General features: G+C 58.0%; 1 long non-coding RNA gene across 3 annotated transcripts; it reads left to right on the top strand.

The window, feature by feature from the left end:
- Window positions 1-658: 658 nt before the first annotated feature.
- On the top strand, window positions 659-2,713 carry LOC103346276 (uncharacterized). 3 transcript variants are annotated; one of them, XR_011379730.1, is made up of 4 exons: window positions 659-1,430; window positions 1,634-1,909; window positions 1,990-2,280; window positions 2,422-2,713. It is a non-coding gene; the product is annotated as an uncharacterized lncRNA (long non-coding RNA). The 3 variants fall into 3 exon arrangements; XR_007912626.2 differs by lacking the exon at window positions 1,990-2,280 and having other exon boundaries at window positions 666-1,430; window positions 1,671-1,909; XR_007912624.2 differs by lacking the exon at window positions 1,990-2,280 and having other exon boundaries at window positions 666-1,430.
- The last annotated feature ends 12,850 nt before the right edge of the window (window positions 2,714-15,563 follow it).

Below are 15,563 nucleotides of genomic sequence, written 5' to 3'. Positions count from 1 at the left end.
GGGTGTGTTTGGGGTTTGTCTGACATCGCGGAATGAATCACTCATTCTTCTGTTCTCAATAAACCCGCCAGCCTCCCGGGGCCCTGCCCATCCTCACACAGCCCTGTTTTGTATCAAATAAATTGGAACCGCTGGCGTCTGATTCATCCGCACTGCATGCAGCGGGAGCAGCGCTTTGGGGGGGATGCCCCCTTCCCTCGGAAAACAGGAAGTTAGAGCAGCCCAGGAGAGAGGGGGCTTGGGGCTGCCGGCCGCCGCAGACCCACCCGCTCCCACCTGTGGCCTCAGCCTGCCCAGGGCTCCCCGCTCCTGACCCCGCACTGCCTGGGCCCCTGGCCGCGTCCACACGGCCCTCCTCTCCGGTGCCAGCAGTGCTCCTGTTCTTGTTTGGAGAGAAGGTTCCGTCTTCCTTCTCACCTCTCCTGTTGGCTCCTGTCTTAATCCTTGGCCCGCAAGCAAAGCTTGAATGTGCTTTTTCCTCCGATAAGTTGGAAAGCTGGGGGGCAGGTGCCAGCAGTGTCCCGCCCGCCCTCGACGGTCCACCAATGCCGGCTTAGGGCTGAAAAGCAGCACGGGGAGGATCCTTCAGCACGGGCTCCTGGCCCAGGAAACGTCGTGGAGTTTACTTAATTGCAGGTGAGAGGAAACCCAATGCCAAGGGGCCTAGATACAGGAGGGGATGTATCGGCTCATGTGGCTGAAAAGGCAGTGGCTTCAGGTCCAGCTGGATCCAGGAGCCAAAAGCGTTGGTCAGGAATTATTCTCTGTTTCTCAATAGTGCTGCCTTCTCTTGGCCTCATTGTTAGGCAGCTTATCCCCTGCGAAACACCGCCAGCTGCTTCGAGCTCCCACCCCTGTGGCTGCAGAAAGCCCAGCTGGGTGTGGACCGACACGCGGCGGCTGTGGCCCTCTGTGCTTTAGCAGCTCCGGCTCCTACTTCTCCCTGACCTCAGGCAGTCAGCGCTGGCAGTCAGCGGGTGGGAGGCAGCATCAGTCAAACCAGCGCGAGCACAAGGCCTTTCCCGGAAAAAGGGACTTAGGGGTCCCCTGGGGGGCAGCGGCCTTGACCTCGCCTCAGTCCAGGAGGAATCGGGAGTCGTTAGGAGCCCAGCAGCCGCTCCCTCCCTGCGGCCCCCTCGGGCGCCGACTCCAGCCTTCGCCCTCTGCGCGCCTGGCTGTTCTGCATGAACTGCGGCCAGGAGCCAGCAGCTCCCAGCCCCGCCGCGCAGGGCCCGCCCCTGCTCTACCGGCTTCCCGGGAATCAGAATCTGATTGGGCCGCTGGCATGAGAGGCAGGTCACATGACCTCTGTGCAGCCTATGGGAGCAGTGGAGGCCGGCTGCGGAAGGGGCGGGGCAGGGACCGGATGTAGCTGGCTCTCTTCCTTGCTCCTGCGATGGGGAGACAGCAAACCCCAGAGTGGTGGCCTGGTTGGTGTCGCTTCTTGCTGTTTGGGGGGCTCGGCTCCCGTCGCGAACCCGGAGACGTCTGCTTGGTGTCCCGCCACCTGCACCCATCATTCCTGTGGGCGCGGCCTCTCGGCCGTGGCACCCCGGTCATTCTCTGTTGTGGGGGCTGTCCTGGGCATTGCAGTAGTGTCCCCTCAGGTGTGACAGCACAGGTGTCCCCTCAGGTGTGACAGCACAGGTGTCCCCTGATGTCGCCCCCAGTTGAAAACCACTGGTGCAGTCCTCAGCTACCACCTGGCGTCACCCGTCCTCAGATACAGCTGACGTCACCCGTCCTCAGATACAGCCTGGCGTCACCCGTCCTCAGATACAGCTGACGTCACCCGTCCTCAGATACAGCCTGACATCACCCATCTTCAGCTACAGCCTGGCGTCACCCTTCCTCAGCTACAACCTGGTGTCACCCGTCCTCAGATACAGCTGACGTCACCCGTCCTCAGGTACACCTGGTGCCACCCATATTTAGATACAGCCTGACATCACTCATCTTCAGCTACAGCCTGGTGTCACCCGTCCTCAGATACAGCTTAGCGTCACCCGTCCTCAGATACAGCTGACGTCACCCATATTTAGATACAGTCTGACATCACTCATCTTCAGCTACAGCCTGGTGTCACCCGTCCTCAGGTACACCTGGTGTCACCCGTCCTCAGGTACACCTGGTGTCACCCGTCCTCAGGTACACCTGTTGTCACTCATCCTCAGGTACACCTGTTGTCACCCACCCGTATTTGTAGTCTGACATCACTCATCTTCAGCTACAGCCTGGTGTCACCCGTCCTCAGGTACACCTGGCGTCACCCGTCCTCAGGTACACCTGGCGTCACCCGTCCTCACCCCGGCCCACCTCCTCTGCTCCCCCCAGGGCGTGTCTCGAAGGAGGGGTCCAAACTCACCAGCTCCTCCCTCCTTGCCCTTCTCTCTGAATTTCATGCCTGTCACGGCGCTGAAGTGACAGGACCTGGGGCACTGATGGCCCTCGTGGAAGCCACTGGTTTAATCTCCGTCCTCCTTGGGCTTGACCTCTCAGAGCAGTCGCTGTGACCGGCATTCCTCCTGGAACACCTTCCGAATCCCTGTGTCCTCACACACCGCCACGCTCCTTCTGGCTCACCGACTGTTTCTTCTGGGAAAGTGGAATAAAAAATGAGTTTATCTTGCTGCAAAAAGTTTTGAAATGTACCTGCATGCGGGAGGCATCGGGGTTCATTGGGAAATGTGCATAATTAAAAATGATTCACGGACCTCAAAATTTTTTTTGTATCAAAATCAATCTATCTTTAAAAAATCTTTATTTATTTTGTTTGAAAGTCAGAGTGACAGAGTGAGAGGGAGAGACAGAGAGCAAGAGATACCGGGAGAGGGAAGAGAGGAGGAAGAGGGAGAACTTCCACCTTTTGGTTCACTTCCCAAAGGGCCACGATGGCTGGGGCTGGGTCAGGCCCAAGCCAGGAGCCAGGAACTCTATCTGAGTCTCCCTCCTGGTTGGTGTCCCTCCCTCCACTGCCTCCCCAGGTGCATGAGTAGGGAGCTGGAATGGAAGTGGAGCAGCCGGGATGCTGGATATAGGGGTTGCCAGGGGCAGCTTAACCCACTGCGCCACAACGATAGCCCTTCGACTGGTGTCTTTTTTGTTGTTGTTGTTAAAGATTTGTTTATTTATTTGAAAGGCAGAGTTAGAGAGAGGCAGAGACAGAGAGAGAGAGAGACAGAGAGAGAGAGAGAGAGAGGTCTTCCAACCCTTGGCTCACTCCCCAGTTGGCCACAAAGGCTGGAGCTGCACCAATCCGAAGCCAGGAGCCAGGAGCTTCTTCTGGGTCTCCCACGTGTGTGCAGGGGCCCAAGGACTTGGGCCATCTTCTGCTGCTTTCCCAGGCCATAGCAGAGAGCAGGATCAGAAAAGGAGCAGCCGGGACTCGAACCGGCGGCCACATGGGATACTGGCACTGCGGGCAGCGTCTTTACCCACTAAACCACGTGTCGGCCCCAAGTTGACCTATATTAACTCTTAAATCCAACATATGGAATTTGGCTTTCTAAATCTATTTTTTAATCAAAAGATTTGCTTAGTTGTTTGAAAGGCAGAGCTACAGAGATGAAAGAGAGAGAGAGAGAGAGGAAGAGAGAGAGAGAGAGAGAAATCTTCTACCCATTGGTTCATTCTCTGAATGGCTGCAATGCCCAGGGCTAGGCCAGGCAGAAGCCAGGAGCCAGGAGCTTCACCTAGGCTCCCACTTGGGTGCAGGGACCCAGGGACTGGGGCTGCCCCCGCTGCTTTCCCAGGTGCTTTATCAGGGAGCTGAAACAGAGCAGAGCAGTGCGGAGAGGAACCGTTGCCCACGTGGGATGCTGGCATTGCAGGCGGCAGTCTGCCTCCATGCCAGCCCCCTGCACCAACGTTTAAAACATATTTTTCTTTAAGCAAATAAAAGACAGGTTAAAGCTCAATATTTACCACTTCTAAGGCAATCAGGTTTTAGAAGAGTCTCAAGTTTACCGGAAGCTTCTGCACACCCCCCACCCAGCTTCTCCCGTGAGTGACAGCTCATGTAAACGTCGGGTATTTGCTGGAACGCACACGCTGGTGTTAATGCTGTATTGCCAACTCCAGCCCGTATTTCGCACAAATTCCAGGCGCTTCCGCAACACCGTGTCTCTGCCCCAGGGTCAGTTGTCCTGGCTCCTGGCGCTCTCTGCGGCCACTGCTCGCACTGTCTCTGGTGGGGATGACCTTGACGGTTTGTGGGTGCAGGGCAGGGGCTTTGCAGCGCGGCCCGAGCACGGGGCTCGTCTGACGTCTCACAAGCGGTGGTGCTGAAGGAACACGCCCGCCGCGTCCCCTCCTGGCAGTCTGACCTTGATCGTGGGACAGAGACTGCGTCTGCCAGGCTTCTCGGCTGTGCGGTATCTTTCTCCCCTTCCTGCTTCTTATCGGCCCTCCCTCAGCCTGCTCGTTGGCCCCTACAGGGCTGTGGGACGGTTCTTCGCTGCGAGAAGGAAGCGGCACCGTCGTATTAGTGGAAATGCCATTTGCAGCAGGGTTTCTCGGTTCCTTTCAAAGCGTGTGGTTCCTCACGGGAGGAGCCTCCTGTCCACAGCACTGCTGCCTCAAAGAAGGTTCTGGAACCAGCTCTGGTTTCCTTCCATGCTAACCACATCCAGATTTGAATGATTTATCACAAAAATAGATTTCTCTCGCATTTCCTGTGTTTCAGTGCCTTGAACTTACAGAACAAGGAGTGACCCCGTGGTGGGGGACTGCTGGGTGCCCCCGTGGACAACAAGTGGCCTTCTATGTCTTGTCCACAGAGAGTGGCCGGAAGCCTGCCCGTGGTGTAAACAGAGCTTGTATTTCAACCAAACAAATGCCCCTGCACCTCCCTCTGTGCCCTCAACAGTGTGTCCGTTGTTTTTCTTTCTCAAGCTAAATAAAAATTTTACATTTTTCACTCAGTGTCAGCATCCTTTCTTCTTTGCTTTGTTAAAGCTGCCAAACAGGGGTCAGTGCTGTGGCGCGGTGGGTGGAGCCTACGATTTTGCCGCCGGCATCCCATATGGGCTCTGGTTCGAGTCCTGGCTGCTCCACTTCCAATCCAGCTCTCTGCTGTGGCCTGGGAGTGCAGTGGAGGATGGCCCAAGTCCTTGGGCCCCAGCACCCACGTGGGAGACCTGGAGGAAGCTCCTGGCTCCTGATTTCAGCCTGGCACAGCCCCAGCCATGATGGCCATTTGGGGAGTGAACCAGCGGATGGAAGATCTCTCTGTCTTGTTCTCTTTCTCTATAACTCTGACTTTCAAAAATAAATAAATGAATATTTTTTTAAAAAACTGCCAAATATTCCTTGCCTTAGAAAAGCACTTTGGGGGCCAGTGCCATGGCTCATTTGGTTAATCCTCCACCTGCGGCACCAGCATCCCATATGGGTGCCGGGTTCTAGTCCCGGTTGCTCCTCTTCCAGTCCAGCTCTCTGCTGTGGCCCGAGAAGGCAGTGGAGGATGGCCCAAGTGCTTGGGCCCTGCACCCCATGGGAGACCAGGAGGAAGCACCTGGCTCCTGGGCCGTGGAGGCCACTTAGGGGTTGAACCAATGGAGGGAAGACCTTTCTCTCTGTCTCTCTCACTGTCTAACTCTGCCTGTCAAATAAAAAAAAAAAAAAAAGAAAAGAAAAAAAAGAAAAGCACCTTGAGTTACAAAGAAGGGGAGAGGTATCAGAGAGAGGAGAATGCTATGTTTTTTTTTTGTTTGTTTTTTGTTTTTTTACTTTTTTAGGTAATTCATCTGCTGGGTAGTACATTAAACTTGGTAGATTTTTTTTTTAAGATTTATTTATTTGAAAGGTAGAGTTAGAGAGAGAGACAGAAAGAAAGAGACATCTTCCATCTGCTGGTTCTCTCCCCAAAGGTCCACAACAGCTGGGACTGGGCCAGTCTTAAGCCAACACCCTGGAGCTCCATCTGGGTCTCCCATGTGGGCTGCAGGGGTCCAGGCACTTGGGCCGTCCTCCGCCGCTTTCCCAGCGCCTTAGCAGGGAGCTGGATCAGAAGTGGAGTCCAACCTGCGCTCCGAAGTGGGACACAGGCGTTGCAGGTGGCGGCTTCCACCACTGCGCCACTACGCCAGCCCCTGAGGGCGCTGTTGTGAACAATGTGTTTGTGGAGAGAATGGTGTGTGCTGCTGGGACCGGGAGGCCCTGGGAAGGGGTGGGTTTTGCTAATGGGGCACTCCCCACCCCCACCTCCCCAGGAGCAAACACCATGCACGTAAACTTGTCTTCATCGGGCTTTCCCTTGGGAAGGGGCTTTTGACCCCTTGCTGCAAAGTGTGGACACAACTTGACAATCCCTGACATTCTGTGGATAATTATACAACTCACAGATTTTGAATTATTTGTAAACCACATACCTGTGTTAGGTCAGACTGTATGACTGCCATTTTTGTAGGAAAAATAGCCAAATGCTGCAATTTCATATGGTTCAATAGCTTAGAATTTTTTTTACACACTAAGCAAAGTGTATTTTTTAAGAACTTTTAAAAACTAATGTATTAGAAAGTCCACATTTATTTTTACTTTATGAATAATGTACATCCATAGAAACGCTAATCATTTTTGGTGATCTTGGGCAAAATACTTACGATTGCTTCCTCATCTGGAGAGGCAGTCGTAGCCCAGGTTCATGGCGTTGGTGACTACACAGCAGGGGTGTGAGTGAAGCACTTGCTGTGATACGGCACAAAGCGGAGCCGCTGCTCGCTGCAGCCGTCATGAGGTCACGTGCCGGGGCTGCACCGGGCTCATCACGTGGGCGTCCAACGAGGGACCCCCTCCAGGGGCTTGGGCATCTCCCCCTCCTGCTGATGCAGCCTGCTCACGGCCCCTCCCCCAACTTGGGTCGACAAAGCTCCCCTTGCAGAGAACTGTGAAGGTGCCCTTGTTTTGTGATTTTAATGTGCTCTGACTCCACCTGCCACCCCGACTTTGTTCCAGCTCGGGGCCGCCCCAGTCAGCTGCTGGCTCCGGTCTCTGCCCGGCTCCTTCCCCTGGGTCTTCAGCCCACCAGAGAGGTCTGCTTAAGCCCTGTCTCTGGGAACGGAAACGCGAGACAGATTTCTTTTTCTTGTCAGTGTGTTTGGATGCACAAACACGGCTTCCAGAACCCCAACGAGAAATGGACCGAGACTCTCAAGTGGGTTCGCACGCCTGCGCTGTGTCCGGCCAGCACTCACCCCACAGCGGGGCCTGGCGGCTCCTCCGGCTCTCTCTCGGTGTTCAATTCCCCGGCTAAGCCCTTCTCCTCAGAAAAGCTACCTCCACGTTCCAGTCACCTGGTTGTGGGTTCCTCTCACCTACCCCTGGCTCCGGACACCTGCTCACTCGCTCTCTGCCCTTAGACCTGTCCCTCCTTGCCCAGGAACCTCTCTCTCTGTAGTTCTGACTTTCGAAAGATTTATTCATTTATTTGCAAGTCAGAGTTACAGAACCAGAGGGAGAGACACACGCATACACACACACACACAGATGTTTCCATCTGCTGGTTCACTCCCCAGATGACTACAATGATCAGGGATGTGCCTGGCCAAAGAGCCAGGAGCTTCTTCCACGTCTCCCACATGGGTGGCAGGGGGCCAAACACTTCCACTGCTTTTCTCAGGCCGTTAGCAGGACGCTGGATCGGAAGTGGAGCAGCCGGGACTCGAACCTGTCCCCATATGGGATGCCTGGTGTCACAAGCAGCAGCTTCCTGCTACACCACAGTCCCAGGGCTCTGCACACCTGATAAGCTCCCTGGCATGGTGGTGCTGTTGGTGGGCTGACCACGTTTTGAGGTGCAGGATGCAGATGGTACAAACACAGCCTGGAGGGCTGAAAGAGGAAGGGGCTCGTCGGACCCCCGGGGGAGGGTTCAGCGTGGGGCACACCGCGGAGGAGACCCTGACATTAAGCACGGGGTCTGTGCCCCTGGCCCCTGCTGTCATCATTCCCGCTTGATATCGCTGATGTGCACACCACACTTGCTCCCACGCTCCCGTCTGCTTGCTGTTGTCCCCAAGCTTGGGTGAGATTTCCAAAGCCCACAGAAGGCTCGCCCGGCTGCTGGACCCCTGGAACTCCTGCCACTCCTCCTATCCGGCTTAGACCGAAGAGGCGCTGCTTCCCCCAGACCTGTGCAGAATGAGCGGGAGTGAGGTCATGGGCCACAGGCATCTCCCGGGGAGCTTTGCCCAGGGACTCAGCCCCTCATCTGCATGTGTGAGCCTCCCAGGCCGCTTGGAGAAAGGCTTAGCTCCTTTCTTTACCCTGCAAGCAAGCGCCACAGAAAACCCTTAAGCTGGGTAATGAGCTCCTTGCCTTTGCAAAAACATGTTAATGTCTGCTATTCTGGCTGATTCCCAAGATCTCCCACAGGGACCCGTGGTGCCACTTTCTAAGGCCACGTCCCTGTGTACTCAGGGGCTAGGGATCACGATCGGGGCCAATTGCCAGGGACCTGGCTGTCCCGCCCATGGGCTGTTTTCATTCTCAGAGCCTTGATTTTCTTATCTGTATAATGGGAACAATAGAATATCTCTCAGGTTGCTGTCAAGATGATAAGCTTATTGCTCCACGAAACTCAAAGTAGAACAGCATCCAACACAGTGCCGGCCCTCACTGCTGTGGTTACAGGGCGATAAACACAGGTGTGGGAAACTGGGCACCCCCCGGCTCTGCTAGCGGGAGAAGGGGCTGAACACTCTGACTCCAAGTCCTGTCTGCTTCCCTTGTCCCCCAGGAGCCCCCAGTGTGGGACTTTTGTGGATCAGAGCGATCTGTTTAAGCAGTTAAAACTGGGGGCTGGGATGGTGTCACCCAGTCCTTGATCACTGTCAAGACCACTGGCATTTCAATCGGGGCAGGATTTTTTTAAAAAAATTTTTACTTATTTATTTCAGAGGCAGGATTACAGAGAGCCAGAGGCAGAGAGAGGGAGAGAGAGAGAGAAAGAGAGAGAGAGAAAGTCTTCCACCTGTCAGTTCACTCCCCAAATGACTGCAATGGCCAGAGCTGGGCCTATCCAAAGCCAGGAGCCAGGAGCTTCTTCTGGGTCTCCCACATGGGTGCAGGGGCCCAAGGACTTGGGCCATCTTCCGCTGCTTTCCCAGGCCATAGCAGGGAGCTGGATTGGAAGTGGAGCAGCCGGGACTGGAGGCAGCTCCCGTGTGGGACGCGGGTGCTGTGTCCCCAGGGCAGCGCACACGTGGAACAGGAGCAGAACCGATGTCAGGGTCCAGAAGGCTCATTCCCCAGCACAGACAGAGCCTCGGTGCGCCCGGCCCTCTCCACGCAGCTCTGCAGAGGGAAGGCCGGGAGAGCCCGGGCACTCTTTGGCTGTTGCAGCGGCACGCGTGGGCAGAGGCCTCCGAGCTGGAGATGCAGAGAGACCCCTGCCAGCCAAGCCCTCCTGCTGCCCGTGGCTCCGGACTGCCCCCAGCCCTTCCTGCTGGCGGAGAGCCAGTTTGTCTTCTCCCAAGTCTCCCTGACACACATGTGGTTTTGCAGCCGCAACAGTCGCTGCCTTTTCCAGGAATACAAAGACAACGCACTGAGGGGGAGGGTTGGGGTTTGCAGCCATTTTCACAGACTCTGGTCCCTGCTCCTCCCTGATTGCTGTCCCCCCTCAGGGCAGGCCCTGCCCACTCTTCCTGTTCCCCAGCTCCGCTGGCTCATAGGCCCTGGGCTGGTGTGGGCTGGCACAGGAGGCCACAGGGCCCAGGGCTGGAGCTCGGGACACCTGACTTCAAAGTCTGGTTTGGGCGCTTGCCAGCTGGGTGCCCTCGGCGAGCCTTTCTGAGCCTCCGTCTTCAGCTGGGAAGTGGGGATCCCAAGTGCCCACCTCACAGGGCTGATGTGAGTGTGCCAGGAGACACGGGGCTCCGTGCCCAGCCCTGGGGCGAGACGGGCAGATGAGCCAGGAGTGTGTGTTTCCTCTTCTTTCCATGGTGCTGAGTGGGGTGGGTGGGGTTCGTGAACGCCCACACACAGGACAGCCAGGACGAGCCCTTGGGGGCCCTGTAGCCCCCCCAGTCCCTCCTCCCACCTGACACTCCCACTGCTCACTAAAACCACCTGGGGCAGAGCCAGCCCTGGGGCGGGGGCCCCTGTTCCAGGGAAATCCTGGCTGGGCTGACCTGTGTCCTCCTGCAGACCCTCCAGGGGGTGCTCAGTGAACACCCCCATTCCTGTCCACCTCTGTCGCTCCACTGTGCCTCCCGCTAGTTTATTTCTGAATCCTGGCATTTATTCTTATTTTAAAAGATTTATTTATTTGAAAGGCAGAAATACAGAGAGAGATGGAGGGAGAGGGAGGTCTTCCATCCTCTGGTTCACTCCCCAGATGGTTGCAATGGCCCCTGGCTTGGCCAGGTCCAAGTCAGGAGTCAGGAGCTTCTTCCAGGTCTCCCACATAGCTGCAGAGGCCCAAGCACCTGGCCCATCTTCCGCTGCTTTCCCAGGTGCATTAGCTGGGAGCTGGATCAGAAGTGGAGCAGCCGGGTCTTGAACCGGCGCCCATATGGGATGCTGGCACTGCAGGTGGAGACTGAACCTTCGTCACAGTGCTGACCCCAAACTCTTGTATTTTATCCATGAGGGGAGAGGGATGTAAGACACCACCCAGGGGACAGGGACAAGAGGCAGGGGAGCAGGGTGGAGTCGTGGAGGAGCTGACCAAGAACTCTGCTCGCTGTGCCCACCTGGGGGAGCCCCTTCTGATCCCTCTCTGGGACATGCAGGTGCACACAGCAGGAAAAGGGGTCGTGGCTGGGGACAGGCACCCCCCCCCCGGCAGAAAGGACGGCGAGCATGGAGGGGCCGAGGCAAGTGTCGGGGCACACTCGGATGTGTCGGGGCACACTCAGAGGGATGTGTCGGGGCACACTCAGGGATGTGTCGGGGCACACTCAGAGGGATGTGTCGGGGCACACTCAGGGATGTGTCAGGGCACACTCAGGGATGTGTCGGGGCACACTCAGAGGGATGTGTCGGGGCACACTCAGGGATGTGTCAGGGCACACTCAGGGGGATGTGTCGGGGCACACTCAGGGATGTGTCGGGGCACACTCAGGGATGTGTTGGGGCACACTCAGGGGGATGTGTTGGGGCACACTCAGGGGGATGTGTCGGGGCACACTCAGGGATGTGTCGGGGCACACTCAGGGATGTGTCGGGGCACACTCAGAAGGATGTGTTGGGGCACACTCAGGGGGATGTGTCGGGGCACACTCAGGGGGATGTGTCGGGGCACACTCAGGGATGTGTCGGGGCACACTCAGAGGGATGTGTCGGGGCACACTCAGGGATGTGTCGGGGCACACTCAGAGGGATGTGTCGGGGCACACTCAGGGATGTGTCGGGGCACACTCAGAGGGATGTGTCGGGGCACACTCAGGGATGTGTCGGGGCACACTCAGAGGGATGTGTCGGGGCACACTCAGGGATGTGTCGGGGCACACTCAGAGGGATGTGTCGCGGTCAGAAAGGCCCCCAGACGTCTCGCCTGGCTGGGCTCAATCCAGACTTCAGGGCCACAGGCTGCAGGCTCATGCAGACCCCGATGCCCTGGTCCTTTTAACTGACTCACCGAGCACCTGCTACGTCCAGGCTCCCTGCTGGGTGCTGCCGGAACTCAAGAACCCAGGCTGTGCCACCGTCCGCGTGGGCCTGGGGGACGCCCCACCAGCAGCACCCATTGCTCCCAGCTCTGCAGCCTGAGAAGTGCAGAGCTGAGGTTCCAGCAGATCTGTGTCTGCCGAGGAGGCGCGGAGCTTCCCAGGCGAAGCTGCAGCTCTGTCCTCGCCCAGCGGGAAGGTGGCCGGTGCCCGCGAGCTCCCCCGGGCCGCGCTCCGTGAGGGCGCGGGTCCCGATCAGGAGAGTGAGAGCTGAAGACTCAGCTGCCTCCCGCAGGGCCCTCCTCTGAGCACCTCCCGCTGGGGTTCAGCCTCAACGTGCGCATGCCGGGGCGGGGGGCGGGGGCTCCTCCACTGTGATCCTGGAACGGCGGGCGGTGCCTCCCACCCTGGCGGGAACAACACAGTGACAAACACCGTGCCCACGCAAGGACAAGGACGCTGGCCTCTGGCTGCAACGTGGTTGGGATGGAAACCCTGGGTGCAGCCCCGGAGCGCGTCCGGGTTTCCCGGGGCTGCTGTTGGGACAGTCACCACCGACTCCGCGGCTCTAAGCCGCAGGGACTGCGAAGTGAGCTGTTCTGGGGGCTGCGGGCTGACCTGGGTGGCACGGGGCGAAACTCCAGGTGCGCACAGGCTGAGCTCCCTGGGTCTGGGTCCTGCGGGGTCTTGTCTCGCACCCCTCTCCGGCTTCTAGAGGCGCCTGCGCTCCTTGGCTCAGCCGCCGTCCTCTGTCTTCACAGCCAGCAGTGCACACGCTCCGGTCCCTCCACCCTCCTGCCTCCTCCTCCAAGGACGGCTGCGAGGCCACGGGAACCCTTCCGTCTGAAGGCTGCTCATGCAATCACCAGCACGAAGCCCCAAGTCGGGTGACAAGGGTACAGGCGTCGCATGTGTCCCCTGGGGTCTCTCTAGAGACGCAGAGTGGGTGGGAGATGCAGGGGGACCTGGCTGGGTGATGGTGGATCTGAGAAGCCCGGGACAAGCCGCCGGATGCCCGTGGTGCGGCTCAGTCCAAGCCCAAAGTTCTCAGACCAGGGAAGCTGAGGCTGAGTCTCATCCCTGGCTCAAAGCCTGGGTGCCGGCACGGGGACTGGGGGTGCGAGGCCTGGAGCCCAAAGGCCAGCAGGTGACACGCAGCGCGGCGGTCGAGTGCGGCTCTCCGGCGCCCCCAGACCTCAGCCGAGTGCCGGCGCTCAGCCGCAGAATCTCACCGCTCCTCGCAGACTCCACGTGGACACCCCCTGCCCTGTCACGTGGACAGTGTGAAGTTACCCCGACGCTGGCGCTCGCCCTGTGGCTCACAGGGAAGAGCAGGGGCCCTGGTCCCAGGGAGTGACTCAGGCCGCCGACTGGGCCTCTCCCGGCCTCCGTGCCCTTGTTCGCAGAACAGAGGCCAGGAGAGCGTCCGCCCTAGGGGTCCTGGGGTGCCAAGGAGCTGGAGGAGCAAAGCACAGTGGGGGGACCCCGAGTCTGCCCCTACCCTGCCCTAGCCACTGAGCATTGGGGGCGAGCCCCTCCCCCCACCACCTCCCCGTCTTGGCCTGTTCCCGTGTTACTGTCACGAGGGGCTGGCCCCCACGGACTTTGAAGTTCTGTTCCAGTTTTGACATTTGTTCCAGCCACGGCGTGTGTGTGTGTGTGTGTGTGTGTGTGTGTGTCGTGAGGGTGGGTGGGACGGAGACCGGGAGAGACATTCTGTGAAATGTTTATATTTTATGCCTTTTGATGTAATTCCAGCCAAACCAGATCTTAAATCATACAACAGGAAGCTCCTTACAATTTTTAATTTGTTGTTTTTCTTAGAAATGATTATTTCCACATGGCGCCCACAGACGCTGGAGTCTCCCCTCCCTTTATTCTGGAAACGCCCCAGGCGGCTGCTCGCGGCTTCGATCAGGTGGGCTCTGCACAAACCCCGCTCTGGGCCGGCCTGGGCGCTGGGGGAGCGGTGTGCGCAGGTCCTGGGGAGGCGGGGAGCAGGTCGTGGAGATGAGGCCCGAAACCCCCTCCCCCCCGGGTTCCACGGTGTGGGCGGGAGCCGGTGTGGGCCTGGCTTTCCTAGGGGTCTGCTCGGCGTGTCATTGCTGATGCCAGGGGCTTGGTTCTGGTAGGAACAGGGCGCGGGAGCAGGGAAGACGCACACGAGGGATCAGACAGAACACTGCCTCCGACCTCTGGGAGAGCAAAGCAGCCCGGGCCTCGCGGCCGACAGCGCGGGAGGGCGGAGGGACGGGGCTGGGGCTTCTTCACCCCGCAGGCTGGGGGACCCTTCCTGAAGGCTGAGATGGGCCTTGGGGGCCAGACAGGCAGGGCTGGGTCCAAATCCCAGCCGGCGGGGGTTCGAGGAAGCTTATGCCACTTTGCAAGGCCCCTGTCTGGCCTGCAAGTGGACGCGGCCCCCAGCTCATTAGGGGCTTCAGAGGAGAGCGAGCCCGTGGGCAGAACACAGCCGAGGAGCCGCGACTGGGGCGCCCGCGTGGGCGCTGCTTGGTTGTGGTTTTTCTGGCTGTAGCGGGGGCTCCTTGGCCAGGACACCCCTGGTGTTTCCAGGAGGTGGATCTGTGCCACAGGGCTGCCCTGGGCACCATACCGTGTCTTGGGGGCTCCACCCTCCAGCTGCCGAGGGTACGGCCCCTACCTCCTGTCCTGACACCCACAGATGTGTCCAGACACTGCCGGGGCTCTCCTGGGGGCCCAAATCCCACAGCTTCATGACAGCTGCTGGTCTCGAACTGAAACCCATGGCCCCTGCAAACCAACCGAGAGGGCCCCAGTGACTGCATCCGACCATTTGGGCAGCAGAAGGGGGAGAGCACTGTCCAAGATCCCCCGTCACCACTGTCTCCCATCTCCAGAGGGATTTCCACACAAACACACGCACGGGGCAACCACTCACCAAAATTACTGACTGATTTGAAGAGAGAGAGAGAGAGAGAGAGAGAGAGAGAGAGAGAGAACGCTTCCATTTGCTGGTTCATTCCGCAAATGTCTGTGCCGATCCAGGCGAAAGCCAGGAGCTGGACCTCAGTCCAGGGCTCCCACGAGAATGGCAGGGGCCCACGCACTGCCCCACAGGCCAAACCATTTTACTTTTTATAGAAATCATCATACATACACAGTACCCTATGGCTTGTTCCTAAATAATGTTTTGGTCTCACTAGGCTCTTCTAAACATCTAGGAAGGAACGCCTCCTTACTGTTGATAGACGGAACAGCGTAGACGTCCACGCAGGCGTCGAGTCCTGCATTCCGTCACTGTCATTGCCAACAGTGACCGGTGCTGTTGCTTCTGCCCGTGGTGTTGCCAGGCAGGTGCTAAACCCTGGTGGCTCGGGCCTCACTCAGGGCTCGCCGTGGTCTTCCCAGCCCGATGCTCTCCTTGCCGTTCTGGTTTCCAGACGCAGGTGCCTGGGTGTGGGGAGCCGACACCTGTGGAGGGGACTGGCTCCCGGAGTCTCCCTGGCTGTGTCACATGCCACATCATTGCTATCAGAGTCACCTGAGAACTTGCTAGAACCTGGGCCGCTGGGCCCGATCCTGCTTCTGATTCAGTGGCTCTGAGGCGTGGCCTGACAATTCGCGTCTCTAACAAATTCCGGGGGTCCTGGGGACCATACTTTGCGAACCACTAACCTCTGCCTGTATCCACCAAAGTGCGTGTCACACATCGGGGGATCTCCTGAGATAATTTAAGGTGGTGTGACAGGCTCGGTATTGTGGTATTAAATAGCCCTGCATCCCAGAGAGACAGAGAGAGAGAATGAGCAAGAGAGAGTCCTGCCTTCACATCTTTCACAATCCTGATTACATCAGGAGAATATTTGGTTGGGATTAGCAGGTGCGTAGGCATCCCTGAGGTTCACTAATCCCTTCCTGGTCTACTTATTGTTACCTATTTTTTAACAAGGAGCAGAAGGACCTTAGGCTCAG

This window comes from Oryctolagus cuniculus, chromosome 11 (genome assembly GCF_964237555.1).
Source record: "Oryctolagus cuniculus chromosome 11, mOryCun1.1, whole genome shotgun sequence".
NCBI lineage: Eukaryota > Metazoa > Chordata > Mammalia > Lagomorpha > Leporidae > Oryctolagus > Oryctolagus cuniculus.
Note: the sequence above shows the minus strand (reverse complement) of the source record. Positions and strands in the feature narration are given on the sequence as shown.